Source organism: Puma concolor, chromosome A2, assembly GCF_028749965.1.
Source record: "Puma concolor isolate L17-30 chromosome A2, mPumCon1.1.hap2, whole genome shotgun sequence".
NCBI lineage: Eukaryota > Metazoa > Chordata > Mammalia > Carnivora > Felidae > Puma > Puma concolor.
The window spans coordinates 170908982-170917866 of NC_141668.1; positions in this window are offsets into that span (position 1 = coordinate 170908982).

Consider the following 8885-nt stretch of genomic DNA (forward strand, 5'->3'; position numbering starts at 1 on the left):
GCCCAGTGACAGCTGTGGACGCATTTCACGGCCGACCCACTGAAGGATGAGGAAGAGTAGTTTCGTGCCACTGAGCCTGGGCGTGTTCATTACGCAGTGACAGGCCCAGACACTTGACACAGCGAGACAAAGTTGGGCGCACAGATACGGGTGGTCTGGTCCCATTCGCGACAGATAATGATGGTTAAAAAGACCTTGTTTCTCTGCTTTCAAATGTATAGGGAAAGATCTGGAAGGAAGATGTGGAATTGAAGAGGGTGCCCGGAGGGCGGCGTTAGCCACTGCTTAACATTTTAATATTTCACGAGGAGAGATTTAATATTTAACGGTCTGTTGAAACTGTAATATTCTAGGAAGAGCCAGAGAAGGAGGCCAGAAACGGGGAGATGCAGAGAGAGGCAGGGAGACGGGGAGGCAGAGCAGGGAGGGCGACGAAATGAGGGCACAGCGGCCTAGCGGGTGACACCGGATCCCATCCTCCCGCTCCCCTGGCCGCGGTATAAATCCCCGGTCCGCCGCCCCACCGGCCGGCGACCATGCCTTCCAGAGGCTTCCCGCTCACCCCTGCCCGGATCCCACCCTTTGAGCTCCCAGGCCAACACCGGCCTCGGCACACGGGGCGCGGGCTGCGGCCGCCAGACCAGGAGCTAGCCCTGCTCCACGTGCACACGGTCACCGCGGCCCACGGCTTCCGGGTGCTGGCTGAGAGGCCTCGGGTGTTGTCTGCTGAGGACCCGTTCTGGGAGACGGTGCCAGCGGCCCCAGCAGACAGGGAGAGAGGGGCAGACCCCGGCTTGAGCCCAGACCGGCCACAGAGCCCCCGGACACCCCCCCACGGCAGATTCTGGAGCCTCCCGAAGGTGGACCGGATCTTCATGTTGCCCACGGTCAGCCCCGCCCCTCCCCACCCCAGCTGCCTTTGTCCCCCGGGTAGCTCTGGTGACAGGTTACACCTTCTGGTCCACTTAGCGCCCCCCACCCCCCCTAAGCCCTTTCATCACCCCGCTTACAGACGAGGAAACTGAGGCCCAGACGGCAGGGATGCCAGCTCGGATGGCAGGCTGCCCCCCTCACCCTCTCCCCTACCCTTCCTGTGCTCTAAAGCCACTGAGGCCCGCTGCCCGTCCCTGAGGCCCAAAGCTAGATGGGTGACATACGTGGGGTGGGCACAGAGAAAGGGAATCACCACCTGCCCCACCCCCTGGCCAGGGGCCGGGAGGGAGCCAGTCCTCGTTCCTACGCTGCAGGCCTGTTCCTGCCGCCAGCAACCAGCGGAAGACCTCACTGCGGCCTCCGAGCACCGACAAAAGGACCCGATGCTGCCGAGCAGCTCGGGACCCTCTGTTGCGGATCCCAGAGCCCCCAGGGCGCCCAGACTGTCACCACAGGCCTCCTGGCCAGGGAAACGGGGGAGGGCCCAGTGGAGGACGCGGAGGTAAGAGGCTTTTGTCAGGCAAGTCTGCAGGTCCAGGGGGCCGGTTCCTGCATCCAGGGGCTGCTGGCTTGAGCTCAGGGTGTGAGCGAGGACAGCCCCCCGGGTCCGCCCCCCTCCCCGCCTCCTGCTGCCCCCACGTCCCTCCCTCCCTCCCTCCGCAGGAACAGGTCCCCCCACCGCCACCCACCGCCTCCCTGCTGTTGCCAGGGAGACGGGGGAGACCCCGGGGCTCGAGGCCTCAACCCAACCTGACCAAAAGGTGTCGCTGGAGGCTCTCGGTCTCCTCACAAGAAGCATTCAAGGACGGACGGGCACACCGTGTTTGAGCCAAGCCCGTGGGAGTGCATTAGAGCGAGCATGCTACCCCCCACGCCGTGTGAGGGTCTGTCTGTCACCCACGGTTGTTAACAAGGACGCGGAATGTTATTACTGGGGGGAGGGAATTTGGGGAGGGGGGGTTGCGCCTCTTCTGCCTTCCTCGGTCAGGGTCTCCCGCCTTCTTTGTCGTGGGCGGGGGTTTGATCCCGCTGCCTGTGGCTCTCATTTTCCGGGTGCTGCGGGGACCGGCCTCCGACCTCCCGAGAGTGGGCCCCAACCCCCCTCTGCTGGCCTGCACGCATCCTCTCACAACCCGACTAGCTGCCTATTTTAACGCTGCCCGCCAAGGAAACCTTAAAATCTTTTATTTTATTTTATTTTTTTATTTATTTTTGAGACAGAGAGAGACAGAACATGAGCAGGGGAGGGGCAGAGAGAGAGGAAGACACAGAATCCGAAGCAGCTCCCGGCTCCGAGCTGTCAGCACAGAGCCCAATGTGGGGCTCGAACTCATGGACTGTGAGATCATGCCCTGAGCTGAAGTCGGACGCTTAACCGACTGAGCCACCCAGGAGCCCCTAAAATCTTTTAAAAGAATGGGTGATGGCCCGTCTTCCCTCACGACCGCGTGCGGGGTTGGGACGCTGACCTGCCTGAAGGCCCCGGAGGTCCCCTCTCTCCAGGTTTTAGGAGGCCCGGAGGGACAGCGGGGAGCAGGACAAGGGGGGGCTCACTCTGTTTCGGGGTTTCCTTCGGGGTTGCTGCGGATTTACCTGGCTGAGGCGAGAGGAAATAAGTCTGTTAGTAACTTGAGGCCCCGGGGTCCGACATCAGAATGGGGTGTGATGGACCCCATGAAGAATGGACCATGAAGAGTCCAAGGAGCCCCCCGGGAGGAGGCGGAGGCAGGTGGGGGTCTAGGACCTGGGGTCCTTCCTCGGACCTTATCCGCGGCCCGGACGCATGGGCCACTTGCGGGAGATGTGGGCCTCTGGGGGGTGGTGTGGGGGGCGTCCTTGGCAGTTGAGAGGCCCCCTCCTTGCAGCTGGCCGCGTGGGCGCGTGGACAAGGAGGGTCTGCTGACAGTCCGGCACCTGTTAACTTTTGGGCCCCCCTACTCTCGGGGCTCTGCTCCGGGGAGTAAGCCTGCGCTGTGGTGCTGGGCGTAGGGCCCCCGCCTCCAGAACCTGGCAGAGGGGGGCCTCTTACACGGAACTGCCGCCAGCGGTGAGCCAGCTGCCGTCCTGGTCGCCTAGAGTTGGCCTCTCAGGCCTGGCCTGCTGTGACAGGGCCGGGCGCCTGTCACCCCCCGCGGCAGGAGGGCAGCGGGGGGGGGCTCAAGGATCTAGCACACTTTGACTTACTTCCCGAGAGTCCAGCCCTGGGGCCTGACCTTCAGGGGAGTATCCTCTGCTGCCGTCGCTGTCCCGTGGTCTCCGGGACTCCCTGTATCTGCTGGGGTCTGAGCCCCAAGGATGTGACCCGACGCCGCCTTGATGGCTTCTCCCTCGGAGAGCACAGCGGCGGCCACCGCCCTTGGGTGTCCGAGTGTTTCGAAAGAAAGGCTGTGGGACGCGGGGCGGCCCCCGGGCTTGAGTAGGTGCCCCCAGAGTCACCCCTTGCCTTTCGGCCACAAGTAAGGTGAAGCACTTTTCAAGGTTGGGCGTCCCCAGCGTGGGGGCTGTTGCGAGCAGGCTCTGAGCTGTTGCTCTCCCTTCCGTGCAAGCGGGTCGGCGTCCGGGCCTTTTAAAACCTGGGGCAGGGGTTTGGCTGTGAGCCCGAACTCCGGAATCCGGATTCCGCAAAACGCACCATCCTAGAAACGTCTCGCCTCTGCACGGTATGGCTTCCTTGTGCTTACGGAAAGGGCCCGCCTTCCCGGGGTTCGGACGTGTCCCGAGTGTCCTCGCGTGGGCCTCTGTTGGGGCCACTCCACACCCTTGCGGCGACAGGGCGCCGGTCCTTCCTGGAAGGGGCTACAGGGGAGCGCGTCACCCACACATCGCAAGCAAGCTTCCTGAGCCGTCTGGCAGGAGCGTCGCCAGACAGGTGGGGACTGTCCCTGAAGCCCAGGGCAGGACTGCGGGCGTAATGCTGAGTCACACTGGTGGGTGGATGTCGCTCCCTTCAAAGGCAAGCGTTCTGAGATTCCAGACGTAAGCGCGCAGAAGAAAGCGGCTTGGAGACGTGGGACCGTGAGCCAGGCGGTGCCTTCCGGGGTCAGGGATGAGGCGCCTGGGGGGCTCAGTCGGTTGGGCGTCCGACTTCGGCTCAGCTCATGATCTCACGGTCCGTGAGTTCGAGCCCCGCGTCGGGCTCTGTGCTGACAGCTCGGAGCCTGGAGCCTGTTTCAGATTCTGTGTCTCCCTCTCGGTGACCCTCCCCTGTTCATGCTCTGTCTCTCTCTGTCTCAAAAATAAATAAATCGACATGAAAACAGAAAACAGTGCAGGGATGACGCACAATGGGGTTGACACGGGGCAGGGGGCCCAAAGGGAGCACAGCACCAGGAGGCCGTGATTTAAGATGGTGTCTGTTGAGGGCTGGAGGCCTCACCCGCTTCAGGTTTAGTGGGGTGCTGGCACCTGCAGGGGTCATTACTCTTGTCCTTTAAAGCACTTTCTATCGGATTTACAAACATAGCTCCTCCTGGGGTCCCCTTGTCCCACACGTGGGGATTAACCCGATCCCATGCCTGCGGGAAATAGCGCAAGATGGGACCTCCCGAGCCAGGAAGAGGCCAAGAGTAGCGCCCAGGGTAGACGGAAAGCCTCCTCCCAAGAGCGGGCGTGGACGTTCCGGCAGGACCCGCCGTCTGCGAGCCGCGGGGTGACTTCCCCGCAAACGAGATGGGGGCTGAGTAAATACTTTGATTTGGGCCCTCCCTCCACCCCGACAACGGGGCAGCTTCAGAAGCTAGGGGCCCCCAGTGGGAATCAGGGGAGAAGTGGCTCTCGCGTGGACAGGAAACCGAATAGGCTTACCTGCCACTTCTGGGGCCACCTGTGGTTCCTCCCCCAGGATGGTGACGGCCTCCTGGGGGGCCTCCAGGGAGCTCGGGGCCGGTCAATCAGCCACGGCCGTGACTGGTAAGAGGTGGGACCCCGGCTCCCTTTGGACCCACGGGCTCCCTCTTCCAGTGTCCTCCCTGTTTACGCAGGGGACACGGCGCTGGAGGAGGTGGGTGCCGGGGGCACTCGTGGCCCCCGTGGCCCAGACCACCACGGGAGAAATGGGCTCCCTCGCCTTGTGGTCTTATTTGGGGTGGGTTCGGGTGGCCCCGAGGTGGGTCGCCAGCTGTGAGGGCGGCAGTCGAAGCCTGGCCGGCCTGCTGAAGACCGAGAAGGCCGCACCCCATGGTGATTAGCTGCTGTCTGGGCCCCACAGCCACGTGTTGGAGCTTTCTACGGTTTCTGGGGCTGACTGGCCTACGAACCGGACCCCAGGACTGACTGCCCTGCCCAGTGTCTGGGTCCACATTGTGGATTCCCACAGCCCTCCTGCGCGATCGGAAGAGGGCAGAATGTCGCTGCTCCTGTCACAGTTCGCTGGCTTGGTGACACCACAGTGCCATGTGGTCCCTGAGGGCCAGTCCCGGTCGCCGGGGGTTTGCTCGGTGTTACAGCAGAAACTGAGGAGGACCACGCGGTCCTCCCAGCTGAGGTCACCCGTCTGAGTCAGCTCACAGATCCCCCCGTAAATCCATCAGGGTCATCAGACAGACGACCCAGCGCCCAGGGCATCGTAGCGGGCAGGGAAGCTCCTTCTGACTTGGCTGTGGTGACGGAGGACGGACGGGTTGGCAGGCGCCGGGCCCGAGGCGAGGGGGCATCTCGGTGGCTCCTGGGTCGTTCCCGGAGGGGCGCTACAGACAGAAATCCCTCCCTGGAGCCACGAGCCAGAGGACCCCATCCGGCCACGTGCGCCTTGCACTTGTCAGATGGCTCCAGAGGGCCGTGAAGGCCGGGGCGTAGGGGGTCTCCGTCCATTTCTGGTCTCTTACGGAAGAGGCGAACCTGTGGTGTGGCTAAGACCCATCTTCCCGCCAGACTTCCCGCCCTCCGGCTTATGTTGGGGCCAAGCCGCGTCACAAACGCGGAGAAGCATTTTCCTTTTTTTTTTTTTCTAAAGTTGTTTAAAAAAAAAAATTTTTTTTTTAATGTATTTATTTTTAAATTTTTTTTTTCAACGTTTTTTATTTATTTTTGGGACAGAGAGAGACAGAGCATGAACGGGGGAGGGGCAGAGAGAGAGGGAGACACAGAATCGGAAACAGGCTCCAGGCTCTGAGCCGTCAGCACAGAGCCCGACGCGGGGCTCGAACCCACGAACCGCGAGATCGTCACCCGAGCTGAAGTCAGATGCTTAACCGACTGAGCCCCCCAGGTGCCCCTGGCTCTGGTTTTTTTTAAGATTTTATGTATTTAAGTAATCTCCACACCCAACATGGGGCTCGAACTCACAGCCCCGAGATCAAGAGTCTCCCACTCTTCCGGGCACCCCCGAGTGCCCCTCCACATCCCCCTTTTGTTGCCCCACTGCTCCTGGGTTTCCGGCTCACTGTCCCTTATTGTGACTCTGTTAAAACAGCGTCAAGGAGAGCCCCAGGGTTCTGGATGGCGAGCCTGGTTCCACAAAAGACCACCAAGGAATTGAAACAGAGACGTTTATTCCTCACAGGACCCGTGGGCGGTACGGGGCCTGGGAGAGCCTGGCCGGGAGCAGGACCCACACGAGACTTTACTAGGGTCCGTGGGTGGAGTGTTTTGGGGTCCCTGCACTAAAGCTGATTTGGTCACTTCAACCAAGAAAAAGCAGGGGTTTGGCAAGCTCCGTGGGGGGGGCTTATCTAAGGGGCCCCCACAGGGAGGCCCGGGGCGGGGGGGGCATGTCCCAGGGCAGTTGTGGGGGCCGGGGGGGGGCATGTCCCAGGGCAGTTGTGGGGGCCGGGGGGGGGGGGCTCGTACTTCCTTGTGTCCCAGATGCTGCTCTCCAGGGTGCATGCCCGCCTGAGGGACCAGTCCTAGGCCCCCCCGCAGGCCACTTGGCCGAACAAAATGGATGCCGAGGCATGAAGGCCACAGAGCAGCAGGGCTAGACTCTGGACTCCCCACTGGCCTCTGCCGCCCTTGGGCCCACGGAACTTGTCCTTTGGGGCCCAGCCCTCCCATAACATTTGCCTGGTAGCCTGGATTTGGGGCCCCCCTGGTCTCCCCAGCCCGATGGCGGAACCTGTGTTTGGGGACCCCGTATCCCAAGGGCACCACGCACAGTGCGAGGAAGTGTTGACTCCGAAAATAATAACCAACAACCTCTGACAGTCGAGAGGGATTTGCTGTTACTACTTTTTTTTTTCTTTAAGTGTATTCACTTATTTTGAGAGAGGGAGTGGACAGAGAGAGGGGGAGAGAGCGAGAGAATCCCAAGCAGGCTCCGCACCGCCCGCGCAGAGCCCGATGAGGGGCTCGAACCCACAAACTGCGCACGAGATCATGACCTGAGCCGAAACCGAGAGCCGGATGCTCAGCCCCCAGGATCCGCTGCTATTATCCCCATTGTTGCAGATGAGGCTACGGGGGCCCAGAGAGGTTAGCTCAAGGTCGCGCGGCAGGGACCCAGCAAGACCCCAGGGATCTGGAACCGGAGCCCAAGGCTTCGATCACTGCACGTTTGATGATTCCACTCCCAGTTACAGAGAGGAAGCCACTTGTCTGGGGCCACACCTGCGGCTCCCAGGCCACCTGTCCCCACAGCCTCCGTCCACTGGCCGTGACTGCCAACCCTGCACTTTGCACTGGAGAGAGAGGGCAAGAGGAGGAGGGCTTCTGATTTTAGAAATAATTACTGACGCCTAAGGGCTCCTGCTGGCTTTTCCAGGCGTGAGGGCACAAGAGGAGAAAAGCCCGTGGCCCAGGCACACCCCCACCCAGAGGGGCACACCACCCGGGCAGGCGGCCACCTCCCTGCCCCCCAGCCCCTCTCATGGCTTCCCCATCTGGAGCTGTGCTCTCCTCCCGGGTGGTCTATCACCATGGCAACATCCCCAGCACACACACACACACACACACACACACACACACACACAAAAGTGGTCGTAACCTTGGCAACCAGGTACTTCCACCCCCCGCCACCTTGGACGCTTCACCCCCTTTCCACAGTCCCCACACCCCTATGGTGGCATCTTGCTGGGGATGCTGGGCCCAGAGAGGCCACCAGGGTGGCTGAACCCCCCCTCCGTCATACTGCTGGACGCATCAGAGCAGCGCACTCCAACGTGCACGTTCTAGCTGTTTGCTGAGCACCTACTACGTCCTCTGGGACATGGCAGCCTGCGAGACAGGCGTGGTCCCTGCCCTCGGCAGGCACTCCCTTGGGACAGGAAGTGGGGAGATGCTGGCCAAGGACAGAAAGGGGAAGACAGGCAGCGGCTTTGGGGAGCGGTACTTAGAGGAAAACCAGGGTGCCACGCTTCCCTGCTCAGAATCCCCACCTCTGGGGTTCCCTCAACATCACTGGGTCACTCAGTCATTCAACCAGGATCGACTGGATGCCTGCCGTGCGCACACTGGAGCCACAGCAAGAGAGAAGGAAGGGCACAGGGAAACAGGATTAAATCGGGAAATTGCAGAGAATCTTAGCTGGGGAGAGCGCCGAGGAGGAGGGAACCGGTGGAGCCCTGAGTCAGGGGCAGGGAAGCAGGAGGGGAAGTCAGGGGAAGGGCGGTGCAGGCAGAGGAGCAGCCGTGCAAAGGTCCTGAGCTGCGTGTGGGCGAGGCCTGCCCCTGCCCTTCAGCCAGGCTTGGGAGCAGTGCCCACACACCGGGCAAAGCAGCCAGCACCCTGGTGTGCCCTCTGTCATTGGGAGTGGCGTCTGTGCGGGTCTAGAAGATGGGGACTGTTCTGAGTCCCGCGTTACAGGTGTGGAAACTGAGGCTGGAGGGGCGTCTCCCACAGCCCCATCGCCAGGCAGTGGCGGCAGGATCTAGACTGGAAGCCTGGCCCCCACTCCAGGTCACCTCTCAGGCTCCTGGACTCATATCCAGTGCCCTTCCTCGGGGAAGCGTCCCTGTCCCCCGCCCGGGTTGGGCACTGGGTGTCTCTGCTGATATTTCCACCCCGCTTCATGACTATTC